The sequence below is a fragment of the Anser anser genome (genome assembly GCF_964211835.1).
Source record: "Anser anser genome assembly, chromosome: 11".
Lineage (NCBI taxonomy): Eukaryota > Metazoa > Chordata > Aves > Anseriformes > Anatidae > Anser > Anser anser.
The window spans coordinates 8826774-8843073 of NC_139732.1; the positions used below are offsets into that span (position 1 = coordinate 8826774).

General features: G+C 41.6%; 1 protein-coding gene across 5 annotated transcripts in view; it reads right to left on the reverse strand.

Moving 5' to 3' along the window:
* Positions 1 to 16300, reverse strand: part of LOC310905613 (uncharacterized protein) — a 140362-nt gene that overhangs the window by 112175 nt on the left and 11887 nt on the right. For 2 of the 5 annotated variants that reach the window (XR_014589162.1, XR_014589163.1), the window contains exon 1: positions 13499 to 14984. The exons of the other annotated variants lie outside the window; for them this stretch is intronic. The gene's annotated coding sequence lies outside the window, so the exon portion shown is untranslated. Of the gene's footprint in view, positions 1 to 13498; positions 14985 to 16300 lie in introns of those variants that run through there. 5 annotated transcript variants of the gene reach the window in all.

The window sequence follows — 16300 nt, forward strand, 5'->3', positions numbered from 1 at the left end:
AGCACTGACATTAGCATCTCCAAGCAGTCTTACAGAGCTCCCATCTTTGGCACAATTATTTTATGGTGAATTTTTTGTTTAAATTCACCCCTGTATTCCAAGTTACCAATGTGGCCAGTTTGCCTGGTACAATTCTTCTCCCTCCTGTCCACATCTAGCAGGAGCTGCTGAATGCTGCCACAAATAGTTTGTTTTAATAACATATCAGAAGTTCACGTCAACATTGTAAGCCAATGTATTATGCACTGATATAGCTCAAGCTGCATTTGTCCTGTTGTCTGCAGCTTCAGATATAACAAATAGTCACCAATTTAATTTCTGTACTACACATTCCCCACCTAGTGAAAAAGCACTCGGTATTTTTCTTGGATCAGGCTTATTTCACATCCTGGAACTAATGATATAATTTCCCAGCTGTCAGCATCTCAAAACATAATGACAGAACTGGGTAGCTTCTACCACGGTCTCTTTTAAATAACTGCTGGTGGCTGGAATCCTCTACCTGGGACCTTGGTCTTTGCCTCCAGGTGTGTGCAGCATCCAGAGGTGGCCACTGTGGTAATGTGTTCCCTAGAAAACACCATTTGGTTTGGGGCCTGCTCGAGAAACACTCTTTATTTTAGCAGGGGAGATGCTGTCAGCTCGTATTTGAGTACCTTCTAGCAACTAGAAATAATTCCTGCTTTCCCAAAGCAGTGCTGGCAGGCATGCTCCCACCTGCTCCTGGGGTGCTGCGAGCACCCATCACCACGGCGTGAGGAAGGGCCAAAACCACGACAAGTTGTGAATGCTCACCAGGCTCGCTGACACCAGCACAAGCCTTTCTGTTGCCTGCAGGAGTTTTGGTCAAACCAGAAATCAGTTTCTCGAAGTCAATGACTCATGGCTAAAGAAGAGTTTTCAGAAACAACCCAAACTGGCTGGTCCTTACTCCATTTTATGGCTGCTTCCCTATTCTTGCTCCCTCAAACAACAGCGTGTGCACCTGCTGCCCAGCCCCGCTGTCATCCCAGCCACACGCTGCTTTACGTACGGTGACTTGGCAAAAAGAAAAGAAAGGGAAATGAACACTGCCATGTGTTAATATGAAAACCAAGCGCCTTACATGCAGACACACATGCCGTAAGTGATTACCAGACCCAGCCTGACCTTCTGCACCACTGATACTATCAAACGCCATCCAGCTTCCTTGGGTCCTGTTTTGACAAGGTGTATGCACAAATCCGAGTGGGAAAATACTTAGGTAGAAGCTTTAGGACATGTAATGCTCGGAACAACTCCTACTTCTTATGCTTGTTCAGCAAAGCACCTATCAGCAGAACCTATCAACGCATCCACAAGAACGTACAGAACGGCCTCTGCTCCAACGGGGCCACAAGGCCTTCTATACACTCTGTGGTAAGGCAACTCACAGGTAGAGTCTGGTATGTTTGAGAAAGAAAAAGTGGCTGAAATTATGTTTAGAGCTATAAGACATATAGAGAAAAAGCCACACTTTCCCAATTGCCAGGAGAAAAAAATCTGATAAATAAAATATTGTGTGTGTAGAAAAGCTGTAAGAATAGAGACATTCCATAGTCTCGTGGTCTCATCATCTCCACAGTCTCATAGCTCTAGCACCTACCCAGTCTCCATCTTTGATGTCCTTGCTGCGATTTATCTCTCTCCAGAGAAACATACCTGAACAAGACCAGCATCTCCCCAGCCCTGGGGCCTGGCCCCTCTGCGGCCCATGGAGCTCTTGCTGCTCAGGTTAGACTGTTCTGGATGTGGCCATGCTGTAGAAAGATCACGGGCAGAGCAGGAACGTGCAAGCACTGCATGCTCCAGGTGAGTACACGGACCCTCTCCTGTTACAGAGGGATGGGGAAAAACTGGAAAGCATGGGTGCAAGAAGGCAGTAATCACCACAGCTCACCTCAGACAAGAAGTGCAGTACAGGGGCCTTTACAGGGACAATATCTGAAGATCAAACACCAATGGAGAAAACAGCAAGCGTGTGGATAAAGGAAGAGAGCACAGAAAGAAGGTAAGAAGGAAAGAAGGTGACCCAGAAAACCCCGTGGACATGAGAGACTTCAGGAGACAGAGAGACGAAACTTGCCTGAAAAAAAAAAAGCATAGGACATCAAAACAACTTGATGCGACAAAAAAAAAAAAAGAAAGAAAAAGCGTGGTATCGATTTACATCATTTACCACTAAATAGACGTATTTAGGGGATACAATTTCTGTTTAAGCAATGCAGCAATAGTCAAACTCAGAAGAATACAGAACAAATCACTCCTGCCTGAAGGAAAATACAACTTGTCTAGCACAATTTTGTTCAGACACGTCCGAGGCAGACGAACAACCAAACCAGGTACCTCTTCCCCCGGTGCCGCTCCCCTCACTTCCTCCCCGTGCAACCCCGACTGTCCTGCTGGAGTGAAACCTTGCCAGAAGGACTGGCAGATGAAGAGTAGGGGAAACCAACTGCCTAACACGCAGACAACACGCCGAGTTGGTATTAGGGAGAAACAGGTATTTCCCAGTGATTTGGTATGGAGCATGCCTCAGAAGTGAGTTTGTTGGTAAATTCACACCAGTAATTCAGGGTGTACGGAGCGACTTTAGCCACCACCCAAAGGTCAAGAACAGCATAACCAAGGGCATAAAACACGGATGACTCTTATGGTGCATAAGTGGAAGTAGAAAGAGCCCACCCTTCCACACGGAGAAAAGGAAAGGGAAAGTTTTATGCCATAGCTCATCTTTGCAAAATAACGCCTTGTCAACCCAGCATCCAAACCGTTCAGCTTTTCCTTTGCCTTCTCTGGCTTTGGCGCAACGTGTCCTAAAGAGATATACCATCACTATCTGATATCTTAATGGATGCTGTTTTGGCAGAAAATTATTTAATCAGGAAAAATCCCTCACCAGACACTGGGCAGCATTAGCTTAGCTGAAAAATAACCACTCCCAGCACCTCTCATGAAATAAGCAGATTTTCAAATTATACAGTCCCTGCCATAACAGTAATAAAATAACAAAATTAAGGGGTTTTTTATTTATAAGTAAATGCTTTCTTCTACCTTTTATAATGTCCACCTCTTAGCATAACAAAGCTTTTCATAGCTTACTAATGGCTCCCTGTCACTAGTGCTGAGAACTATTATCACTGCTCTGCCCCTTCACATGGGCCTTTCAAACATCACTGTTTCACTTAATTCTTTCACCTCCTTCAGTTCAAATGCAATAAAAACCTTTCACTGGCTGACAACTAGAAAGGCAGAACAGCCTCCAACTGCTGTATAATTCAGGAGGGCTCTTTCTCATTTTAATTGGCTGCCTAATTGGAATGTTTATGGGTTCTGCGATAGCTTGGGATGAAAAGGCAGGGTGAGCAATTATGTGCTCAGCATTCCTATCTGGCAGAGTTAATAGTTTTTTTTTCCTTTTTTTTTTTTTTTAAAAAAAAGAAGCTAAAGTTCACTGGAATGCCATGTTTTTGTTCTCTAAGAAATACCTTGATTTGAAACAATGTAATCCCCAAGTCAGAAATTATGTCAAGCTGTGCTTATCCAGTAGCAAGTTTGAGCTTTTGGAAGCCTCTTTGCTCCTTTTTGATGTTAGCATAACATGAAGAACAGGAGGCTATCTAGTGGCTGTCAAGTTTTTAACTGCTTGCTCTCTCACTGGCTGGAGATAAGATGTAAGCAGAGCACTTGATGGACTTGATTAATTCTCTGGAACGAAGGTTTGTCTTTCTTGGCTCGATGAATGACTTCATTCTAGTAGATGAGGTCACCCAAGTCAAGGCAATAAAGTTTCTGATATTCACATGAAAGCTAGTTTTCAAAGCTTCCAGCCCCTAACAAAGAGAAACACGAGTGTTTTCTCATTTACCTACATTCTAGTGGCAACATCCAGCCTGCTATCCTATCCATCCTCTTCAGCACAGGGCTGCATTTCAGCTGAAGAGCAGGTCTAATACAGGACTAGATTTAAGGGAAGAAAAAAAAAAAAAAGACATGCTTTGTTTGAAGAAACAAAGATTTTTTTGCAAAGTGATTTGTCAAAATGCCAACAGGAAGAGAAAAATTACTTTCCAGCCTGAGCAGCACGGTTGCACTTTCCTTGCCTCCCTGTGCTGCTGCTGTGATGTCCCAGCTGTAAACCTCTGGGGGTAAAGAGCATCTCTGTGCTCCTTCCGTATGGTGCCAGTGCAGTGGTCTGCTCTGAGCCAGAGAACCCGCTAGTAGTTGTAGTTTTAGGGGTGTGTTTACAGACTGTCCTTCCCAAAGCAAGCCAGCCTTCTCCACCCTCCCTTTTAATAAATACCATTTAGTTCAGAAACAGTAAAAACTCATTTAAACACCTGAATTACTTTGTAAATACCAGAAATCTTCTCACAACTGTCCATACAAAGATCTTTATTAATCTTGTACTTTTTACTTTTCAATACCTTGCAAACGATAAATAGTTTCTCGAGTGCTCGTTATGGACGAGAAATATGATAAGCAACCCTCTTTGTCTCACTGAACCCATGCAGCGGATTTCAGACTAATCTGACGTAGGGATTTCTTATTTTCAGCTAACCTGAAACTCCTTGGTGTGGTACGGGGGATTCTAACTCATTCTACATTCCTCCTTTCCAGTTAAACTGTGTCACTGCCGCCAACAGAAAGCTCACAATCCCATAGACTATTAGGATCATTACTTCAGCATTTGGAACTTATTTCTGAAGAAGCAGTGTCCTCACGCATACTTGTGTCCCCGTCCTGCAGCTCTCCAGCACGTGCAGCCCCTGTCGCAGCATGGAGCGGACAAGGAGCATCCATCCCAGGCACAAACACGCTGCCAACGCCAAACAAGGCGGATGCGCGAGGTCGCTGCCAGCGGATGATACCCCACAAGAAAAAAGGGCCCCAATCCACAAAGATCTGGGGCACTGTGGTCTTTTTGTAACTGCTTTCATAAGCACCATGGAGAAATTAGAAGGCAGTTTAAATGCTCCCATTAAACTATGGAGCTAGAATTTTACCCCAGGTTTTATTGCCATCTGGAGTCTGAAAACCTGTAGAAGCAATGACTTGTTTAAAAGGTCAGAAGTCTGCACCACATCAGAGAGCCCCATTCTGCACAGAACATACTTAGGAAATGTTGATCTGGTGCACGCCAGAAGGGATTTCTAGCCGCAATAGCTCCCAAGAAGTTCTCTCCAAAGGACTCATTTTCGGATTCACATGCATCAGCTAGGAGTCCAACGATACAAAAATAAAATATGACAAGCTGTATCCTTGCCAGATACAGACTTACTTAACTTATAAGAGGCCAATTTAGCAATTAAATAAGAAGTCTCTCAAATAAGGTGTCAGATAAACAACACCCACCCTTGAACTAATCTTTGTTCACGTTGACTTACAGATTATAACTTGCTGATATCAAAGAATATCGCAGGAAAAATCTGATTGCTCAAGATGTCCATCTCATTTTATGGGAAGAGGCAATTCAGAGAAACCCATGTGTTTGGTAAGTGTCCAAACATGTGGACGCTTATGCAAACCAACAATTCTTTGAAGTACGCTGCTTTCTAAAGTCCAGGCCGAAACCTAAAATTTAATAATCAACAAAACAGGCAGAACTAAGGCAGAAAGTCTCTGCTCAGCTCTGCAGGACTGGGATATAAGAGGAGGCGTCTCTCTGAAGTGACATTATATGCCCAGATGTCTTGTAAGAGAATAAGGGTCTGTGTTAAGATGGCCTGTAGACCCTATGAACTTCCTTGTTTCGTGACTTTAAAGCAAGAAGAAAAATAAATAATGAAACATATTAAAGTCATTACTGTAGCTGTGTGTGCCTCATGAAGATTTGTTGGTTTTTAGTTGTTATTTTTTTTTTTGAAAGCTCCAACCTTTGAAAAAAGTACCCAGTGAAATTAAGGGCAGCAAATCTATGGTGAGATACAATTTTTATATACTACCAAATTTACATGTGGAAATCATTGTCACAAGATATTGTTAAAGCCAAGAGCTTAGCAGGATTCAAAAAGGCTTAGACGTTTATGTGAATAATAAGAACATCCACCGTTAGAGGGAAAAGGAAAAAGACATTTATAAGTGATACTAAAATTCATACTTGAGGGCATAAGCCAATTGCTAACTGCACTGGTTTAGGAACAAAATCTCCCAATTGACACTTTTTCCATAGCTGTCTATTACAGGTTTCTTTGTACCTTTCTGCAAGCACGTGGTGCGGACCGATGTCAGAGACTATCCAAGGCTGATCCAGTCCAGCAGGTGTTACGTTCTTAATTTGAAACTCTTTTTAAATTAAAGCTGTCATGAAACATTTTGAAAATACTGCTTATTCCTCACCTAATCCTACAGCACTTTGCAGCTTTGGTAATGGATATTCCACAGCACTTTGTATATCCACCAAGAAGAGGGTGGTTATGCACAGTATTTTCTCATGTCTTGTGCCAGGACCTGCTCTCCTTTAAGTCGCATCAGCCTCTGCAGGTCTGTATGTGCATTCCACCCCAAACAAAACACTCTTCTCCAAAACCTCCGAGTTTTGCAACACCACTGAAAAGTCTCATGATGTGGAGTGTGAGATGCCACTCCCAAATCCGAGCAGTTTAGAGAGTGGGAGTGTTGAAGGAATCTGCAATTGTAAGCAAAGAAAAGCCTTGAGAGAGCTGAGGACTGACACTACAAAAAGGTCAAACGAATGAGCTCTGCGAGGCCATGAATTTATTCACTTTCCTCCATTAAACACTTGATAGGCATTTATATCTCTAATGATCCAGGAATACCGATCAACAACAAACACAGCATTTGCTACTAATGTGTGTGTGTGTCTCTATATAAATAATATATAAATATATACACATACATACGTAATGGGAGGAAAACTGGCCACCCTCTTTTCTCCATAAACTTTGCCTGTCTTATTCAAACCATCATAGCTTGATCTTTGATTGTGTTTATTAAGTTTAAATATTGAATAAAATGATTTTTCTGCTTGGAATAAAATATCAGGAATGGGATAACATATTCAGAAGAAAAGTCAAAATGACCCTTAAAAAAGAAATGCATAAACTCCTAGCATTGAATTTATGCTACTTAGCATCACATTAAAAATATTCAAAATATAAATCAAAATTCAAGGGTATAACTTATATTCAATTTCAAATTTATGGCATTTTAAAATAGGATGATTTCCTCAAATGTGCAATAAATTTGGTTTTGTGGAATTGCACATGCCACCTTATCATGACAGTTGCTTTATCTACACAGTCCACTGAAGCCTAGTCACTTTATATAATCTGAATTCACAAATCAACTGTCGTCTTCACTTCACTGATTCATTGCTGATGGGCCTTTCACAAGGTAAAAAATCCTTTCCAAGTTGACAAGAGTAATAAATGGAGAGGTGAGAGCTGCCTCTCCATCCTGCTGTTCTATTGTACTGCCGATAGTGACACATGGCAGAATAAGCTCATAAACCAACCTCATCTTTTGACCTCTGCAGAGTAAACGGAAACAGAGGGGCGTTTATGATGATGACTGTATTTAATGACCAATAATGACTAGATAAACCTCTGAAATCTAACTAGCCCAAACGGCAGATTGAAAAATGAGGCAGTTTTGGTTTTAGTGGGATGCAAAAATGTTGAAAATTCAGCTATGAAACTTTCAGAACAGTCCAGAGTACTATTCAGCAGCATCAGTTTATAACATACTTAACACAGTCGTATGCACACAAGAGCAATCTTGAAAAAGAGTAATGAATATGTAATTGGACTTTTTTTTTTTTAATGTTCCAGACTGCATAGAAACAATGCACATACCAGCACCTGAACTAGGACAGGCTGACATTCCAGGAACAAACTTCTTTTTTTTCCTTTGTAAAGTGTGGAGCATTTCTTTGATCAACACTGCTCAGGAGAGAAAGGATGGATGAATTAAAAATAACAATTGTTTTGTAGTATCCACAGCATGAATATCGTACTGAATTTTGATTTCTTAATAATGTGTCTTCTTAGGAAAAACCACTACTGACTGAGCTTCAGCTACCTCATCCTTTGCCTTCTCTGCTGAGGGCAGTGGTGTGCAGCCCAGTAAAGGACATGCAGCAACACCGGGAGCTGTGAGCTCGGGCTGTGCTATTGCCTCGTCTGCAGTATCAGCTAGGTCCCACGGTTAGACAGCACCTATGCTCTGGAAAGCAGCTCAACAAGCAACTGGTGATGCCCAATTAAAGTCCCAGAACACAAACAGTTCACCTGGTATTCCTTGTCCATACACCTAATAGGAAAAAGCTTTTCACCTGTCTGTAAATGCAAATTAATACACCATAACAACGAAGGCTTCTTACTTCTCCTCTGCTAAGATTAAATATATAACTACACCAAATGTACTCCAATTTTCAGTGATATGCTGCCCTGTTTTATTCATGAATATATCATTTCCTCTGCATAGCACAGAAAGGTTTATCAGAATCTGTAGTCGATTTAAGAGCCGTACACTGAAAGAGTCTTAAGCTGCAAGCACTAACAGTAATCACTCAATCACTTAAATTTGGTGAAATTAAATTATGAAAACGTTCCTATAAAATCAATAGGAAAGGCTGAAGTTTCAGTGGATGCTGGGAGGAAACCCCAGCCTTGCAATAAGATCTACTGTGCACACCCCGCTGCCACCCATGGATGGTTACACCAAGCACGTGAAATGACTGTTAATGGCCTTTCTGCATTTCTGCATTCACTCAAATGGAAAAAAAAGTTAGTTCTTTCTTTCAAGTGCGGACTTTAATAAATTAAAGAGAAAATATTTCTTCAAGTAATTCCATCACTGTAAAGTGTACATGAGCCAAAATAGAGTATAATAATAGCACTGAAGGCTCCCGATGCTAAGACTGTGTTAAGTACCAAAGACTGATGCTCACACTATTCAGTGCTTCTCGAGGCTGTTTTTCATTCTCAAAATAAACAAGCTCACCAGCAGATCTTCAACAAACAGGAATTTACAGCAGCTCTTGGGAGCAGAATTCGGCCTCACGTGGAAGCACCCCCTGCATTTCCACAAGTTTTCTGAGGCTGGCACATGGCTCACGCTCAGCTTTCCCCAGGTGGCTGAATACTTTGCTACAAAACAGTAGCCACCTTCTCCTAGAGCTCTAGATTCATAAAAAGAGGTTCCTTTGCAGGAAGCTCCCCTCCAGCCAAAGCTGCAGGGCAGCTGCTCCAGGCATCGAGGGGAGAGGCCGACTGTCACCCTAGGGTTAGACCCCATCCCCCTCCTTGGCTCCTGCCCATTTGCCTCTGTTGGCTGGAGAAAGAGCCCCAGAGCAGCAGAGACTTTCTCTCTTATCAACATGTAAATTACAGGTAAAAACCTTGTCCTGAAATGAAGAATATAATGTGTTTTACTGTTGTGCTCTTGGGTTAACTTTCATCCCAAGAAATACTGAAATATTTAGACATATGTACCCCACCAGTCGTGCATTTCTGCATACAGCAATAAAACATCCTGGAAGGAGGGAAGACTCGATTGCTGCAAGTCTACAGGACGGACACGCAGGACAAGGGAAGTTAATGAAAGACAATTCCTGAACTGTGATGGAGCTCACTGCGCTGTTATGGGGTCCAGAATTAGCAGCATGAGAAAAGGCTTGTTTTGCTGTTTTTGTTGTGTCTGTCCACCCGTTCCTAAAGTATTATTATCTTGTAACTTTCTCAGGATCAAATCAGAAGCTATTATATGAACCTGTGTAGGCTTCAGGTAACATTTATAGCAAGAATGAAAGGCAGAATAGAAGCTTCCTCCACTAAATCTTTCACACCCATTACCCTGGGCGCCACTGAAGTGGCCAATATTCTCAGTATTCCTCAGACACAGCAGTACTGGAAATCCAAAGCAAGGTTCCTTATTCTTAGAAGCTGTGGTATCACCTGTTCCACCCCAATTTTGCCCCCTGTGTGGGGCATTTGCTTGCTTATCTCAAAGCGCTGCAAACACCAGTACCAGCTGAACAGGCCTGAGAATACAGCCACACCTGGCTGAAAATACCCCTGCCAGACGAGACACAACAAAACTGAACCAAACCAAACACACCTTATTTGCTCAGCAACACTGACTTATGCTAGCATATTATGGTAGGATGATGTGCTCTAGTTCCTCCCTGAGTCAGTCTCCAGAAGCCACGCAAACAATGCCACTTCTATTCATGCTTTGATAAACGCCTGCAGAGGCTGAGCAGGATCAGGCTTCCGCTAGAGCTCGGGTTTTGAGTTACACGCAGTGCACAGGCTGGAGGGCAGGCTCAAATTAGGGAGCACTGAAACCTCATGAACTTGGGTCAGTGGGAATTATTAAAAATAACCTGAATTCAAGGAACTTTCACCAGCAAGCACAGATCGCCCTAATGCGATTTGTGGCAGCAGCAGAGTAACTTCCCCAGCAGGGCTGAGCTTGCCCACCAGCATCCGAAGCCCAATTCCTGGTGCTAGCCCACCCCAGGGAGTTTGTAAAGTGATGGGCTTGGTAAGAAAGGGGGTGGGTGAGAGAGTTTGATTTGATGGGAATTTTTCCCTACCAAAAGCACTTGTATGTAAGAATTGGTTGCTTATGCTGATTATTTCATGCAGTATAATTTGGCTCAGTTTGAAAAATCAGGTGTACTGTTTCGTAATTAAATTATTCCACAAAACCTCAACTATAAAGCATTCTGCTAAAACCTAATTAAGAGTATGATTTGATAAAAGCGCATTCTGCAGCTTTAGTTTACATTCCCAGATGAGTGGGGACGCCATTATTTCATGCTTTACACATTTTGGGCTTCACAGCATTTTTTTTCCTCCACCTTTTTTTTCCCAAAGCTGATTTTGAATTATATAAAGAAGTACTGTGGGGTTAGATCATATCAATTCATTAACTGTTGGCAACATTCAGTCCTGATTTAAAAAAAAAAAAAAGTGCCAAAAAAAACCCAAGAAATGCAAGAAAGGCATCATGAAAAGAGCACTATTTCAAAAGTTGGCCCTTGTTCAAGCTACATATGGTCACATAATCTTTTAAAACGCATGATTCGAGTCTCAATTTAATTATGTAATAGCACAAATGGAATTACACTGCAGATGAAGTGCAGTATTTCAGCTTCAACACATACCGGAGTTGTGTGACTGACCCAAGCTTATTTCATTTGGTCATTGCATTAGAGGGTTTAATTTGAATACAAGATGCAGAGCAACCAACAATTTCAATATAACATCTTTTCCTCTTGATCTAAATTTTAATACTTGCTGGGCTGGGCCCTGTTATGAAGATAATTCATCAGGCAGCTTGCAAAGCTGATAACAAGCCAGTATTAACAAGCATTTTTTATGAGTGTATTTTATTTACCATATATCTTTGTGTTATCTGCTTATAACTGTAGATACACCTTTTTCTCACGTATGTATCTGCACATGCATGACCCATAAGTGGAATGTAGTTGCATCAACATCTTGGGGAGCAGCAGGAAGAAACAGGCTTTTCGCTGTCAATAAGTCACAAATGCAAAATCCTAATTAACCCCAAGACTCGTATACCTTCCATGCTGCAACAATACATACTTTTCCCATCTCCTCTACACTTCAGCCCCATTACCCCCTACCTTCTCTCCCTTTCTTTAGCCTGCACACCAAACAGTACATTCTCATTTTGAGAAATAAGGGAGAACACCCTAATCGGTATCAGGTCGGGCACCTGATACTCATCTTATTCGACAGACCAACCACATATTGGAGCTCTTTTTTCGTGTTCTGAAGGTTTTCTTGTAAACCACTAAATACTGGCTAGATGAAGAAATGTCTATCTATATTTGAGGACTTAGGAAACTGTAAATCTGTCAGTCTAGGTCTGATATTGCAACAGTGGCTCCAATCACCACCTTCTAAGAATGCAAGCAATAAAAGGGCACAAAGAACAACCACTCTGGGATTCTCCAGAACAAACACGATGAAATTAATCTGACCAGTACTGCTCAGGAGTGAGAACTTGGTGGTACGATAGCTAAATCCACAAAAGCATCCTCCCAGTGCTTAGTAGCAGTCAAAAAAGAAAAGCAAAGGTTGGGAACTACTAGCAAACGAAGTTCAAGATTTGCTGGTTATTGTGATTGCGCTGGTATCCTCTGCTAAAAACTAAACCCACCACCACTACACAACAAAAAGAGGTGAGGGGCTTTGCCAGAGGTCTGTTGCAACTCTGGGTAGAGAAAGCAGACGGACACTTTCCATTCCACTGATAAAACGATTTCTAGAATAGATAGAATGAGGTCTCATGTGAAGCTCCTGAGTCAGCGAGGAAGTTCCCTGGTCTTACTTTTCTGAAAGCACCTGCTTATGGCCACTGTTACTTACGAGACAAAATGCTAGGCTATACGTAACTTTATTTTGAACTAATATGACCACAAATAATTTTCTTCTTTGACCAGTCTCTGCCTTATAGACGGTAGGGAGAATGAGATGCAGCTACTGGCTTTAACGTAGCGTTTGGCAGCCACTTCTGAAAATGCCTTGCAACACAACTTCAGGAAACCGTTCAGATTAAAATAACAGAAGGTTGGTACACAGCTGATTAGAAATAAAACAAAATGAATTGGTTATCGGGTTAGCTTTATGTTCGATCCCAGGGAGATTTCTGCCTTGGTCCTGGCTCTGCTCTATGATTTCAACAACAAAGATAAAGGAACAGAGAGCATGCACATAAACTTGAAGACAACTGCAAAATATTATACATAAGAAACATAAATACAAATAAAACCATGAATTACTTGTTATGAAGCAACACTAAAGAAAAATAAGGAAAAGTTGAGCACACTTTAACAGGAGTGTAGCATGTAGGGGCACAGAAAGTGCTTACTGCACTTTGCTCATCATTGCTGAGGCTTCAGCTGAAATATTGCAAGACCCCACCCAGAAGTAAAGAGATAAACAAACAAATAATGCCCCAGTATAACCTTGAGATGACTGCACACCTAACTGTGGTCCAGGGCAACATAAACACATGAAACCATATCCTACATTGCAGCTCGCTCCAATAGAGGGCTTAAGAGAACAACCAGAGCTTTTTTTTTTTTTTTTTTTTGGAAATCCACTCCATATTCTCTATATCCCCAGAACATACTTTAACCACAGGCTACTTCAACCACTGCCTAAAATTACTTTGCAAGCTATGAAAATCCTGAGAAAATTAGACTGATATTATAGAGAAAAACTTTGCACCAGTAACAACACTTTGGTGATTCTAAAAGGCACTTATAGCCACTGTATCTAATTGTGATAAAATAAAAAATAAAAATACAGTCTTATAAAGCTTTAATGTTGTGTATGTGCATCTTAGGTTGCATAAGCCTTTCGGCCAACCACATCAAGGTTGAAGATAAAACAGCAAAAGAGTTCTTTAGAGTACAATCATGATTTTGCACTGCATGAAGAAAAGTATCTCTGATAGACAGCAAAGCACCAACCTTGACAGAGAGGGTGCGGCAAAGTCCCATCAGCACCACCGAGCACTGATCTGGCCACTCATGCTTTAGAGAGATGGCATCAAACTAAAACAGCTAAAGAACATCAAGAAAACAGCCCAAAGCCAGAGGAGATGAAAAAGGTTTGCCTTTTTTAGCCTACCCAAACAAAGCAAGGTGGATAACATCTGCAAATGCCAGTGGGGAGGGAGGGGTAAGCAGAAATGAAGCTCTAGGGAGGAAAAAGAATCACTTAATTGAAAGCACCAAGTACAAATCAGCAATTAGAAATGCCTGGAAATTGGAAATTAGAAAAAGGTCATTAACCAGCAAAGCAGTGAGATCCTGAAACAGCTGTCAGTGAAGGGGGTGGAGGGCAAGAAACCAACCTGAGGTTAAAGTGGAACTTGACAGGTAGAGGAGAGGACTACATAGTGTGATGGCTGTTGCTCTCTCTTCCAGTCTTTTGGTCCTGAACTTTTTGAGATCCTGATTTTATTCTTGGCTCTGTCCTTGACTCTGGAAAGAACCCCTCTCTTTTCTGTGGAAGCCTCTGCTTCCTTTTAATATAATTATTCTACTTTTACAGATAAAGCTCATACATCTATTGTATTTCAGAAGTGGATTTAAGATTTAAAAGTATTATTTTTTCAAAACTTGCCCTTTTTTTGTTGTTTTTGCATCCTGAGCGCAATGCAAGACTTGCTTTTGTTCCTCTACCACCCCCACTCAGTGACCCTTCTGCCCCAGGTTTTGTGTGCAGGCTCACACATCCTGTGCTCCTTTCATTTCTCTTCCCATTTCACACCAGCTTCTGCCATTCTCCTCCCTCTACCCTAGCACTGTCTGCTGAGAATATATAGTATATTTCTATATATCTATTTCAATATCTGTGTATCTATACTATATATTTCTATATATCCTTATTTCCCTACATTCTCCATCCCATGGTTCCCTCTGCCCCCTTTTTGCCCCCATGCAATGAGTTTCTCTTGCCATCTGACACGTCTTTCCCATCTACCATTGCCTGTTTCCCTGTCTACGCTTCAGAAAGGCCAGTGGCTGATTATTATTCTCTTGTTGGCTTGTTTTAAATAAATCCATGTAAATATCCGCAGACTACTTTATCACAGACTAATCTAGAGATGAGACAATGTAGATGCCAAACATGCATGAAACCCATTTAGACAACTGAAAAATATGACGTATCAAAGCACGGCCCATGCGTTCAGCAGGATTCTGAAGCGCAAATTATCAAAATGAAAAGTAACAACCTCTCAAAGACTGAACAGCAAAAGCTGCTGCTCTCTCTCCTCAGACATCTCCCCTGTCTACGTCCCATGAAGAGAAAGTACTGCTTCAACTCATAGAATCACAGAATCATTAGGGTTGGTAAATACCTCCAGAATCATTTGGTCCAAACACTACCCTACCACCAATGTCACCAGTAAATCATGTCCCTAAGCACCAGGCCCAACCTTTCCTTCAACACCCCCAGGGACGGTGACTCCACCACCTCCCTGGGCAACCCTGCTCTTTCTGAGAAGAAATTTCTCCCAATTTCCAACCTGAACCTCCCCTGTTGCTACTTGAGGCCATTCCCTCTAGTCCTATCACTAGTTACCTGTGAGAAGAGGCCGACCCCAGCTCCCCACACCTTCCTGTCAGGTAGTTGTAGAGCCTGGGCCTGCTCCCATTAGGGCCTTCTGTCGGGCAGCAGGGAGATGATAAAATCTTGTCAGGCGACACAATGAGAGGACGGGTATTACACAGATGACAGAGGGGCCCAAACATTTCCATCAGAGGCTTTGCAACACTTATCTACAGGGCAAGACTCCTTAGTATCCACACACAGCAAGAAGGCGGACACTGCCTATCGTCTTCTTCTGGTGTTACTCGGTGCCTTACATCTCAGTTAAATATTCTCCTTAAATATGCACATTCTTTTCCTCAAAGATTTTAAAAGTGGGTAAAATGAGACACCAAGGACAAAATGATTTGACTGAAGGCAAAAAGATGGTCAACAAGAAACGAGGGGGAAATCTCCCAGGGTTGTCACCCTCTCCTTATATTAACCAGTACGGCATTCCCTCATCCACGGTTTCAAACCCATGCTTAGCAGTGTTATTGACAAATGAATTCTCATCATACTACTCAGATATTTCATTTCCTAATCTACAGGCTTAATTTGAAGTATCCAAGAACGTCCATGAAATCAGCCCTTTATGTAAAAGGTCTATCACGTGGAAGTCAAACCTGGGCACAAACAGGGTCCCAGCAGCCATCTTGCACAGCTTGATAAAATAAATGCTGTTACAGTAATGTGAACTCAAACAATATTCTCAACAACTGTAAATGCAAACAACTTACACCTGCTCAGGAGCGTCAACATAACCAAGTCCTCTTTGATTATACAGGATTCTATAATCACAGATCTCTGAGACTTTTTTTGGCTACTTTCAAAAACGTCTGAAATTTACTGTGTAAAATTAATGCACATGATCTGAAAATTCTACCTTAGCAAATACAAAAGGCCATTTGATTAGCTACAAATAAAAGCCCCTGGAGCTAAAATGAATAAGGTTTAAGCTACTTCAAATTATTTTCCCGCCTGATAAAGCCATTATCACATTTAGAGCGTTTACAATGCAGAACTACATTCCTTTGATCATCTTATAAAATTAATTGATCTTGCTTATCTATTGTACTATTTTAAATCATTTTAATTGAGGACATTAGGAGAAGTAATGGTAACAACCAATGCATTTATTAGCTACTGACGTTCAAGGCAGCAATGTCATTTTC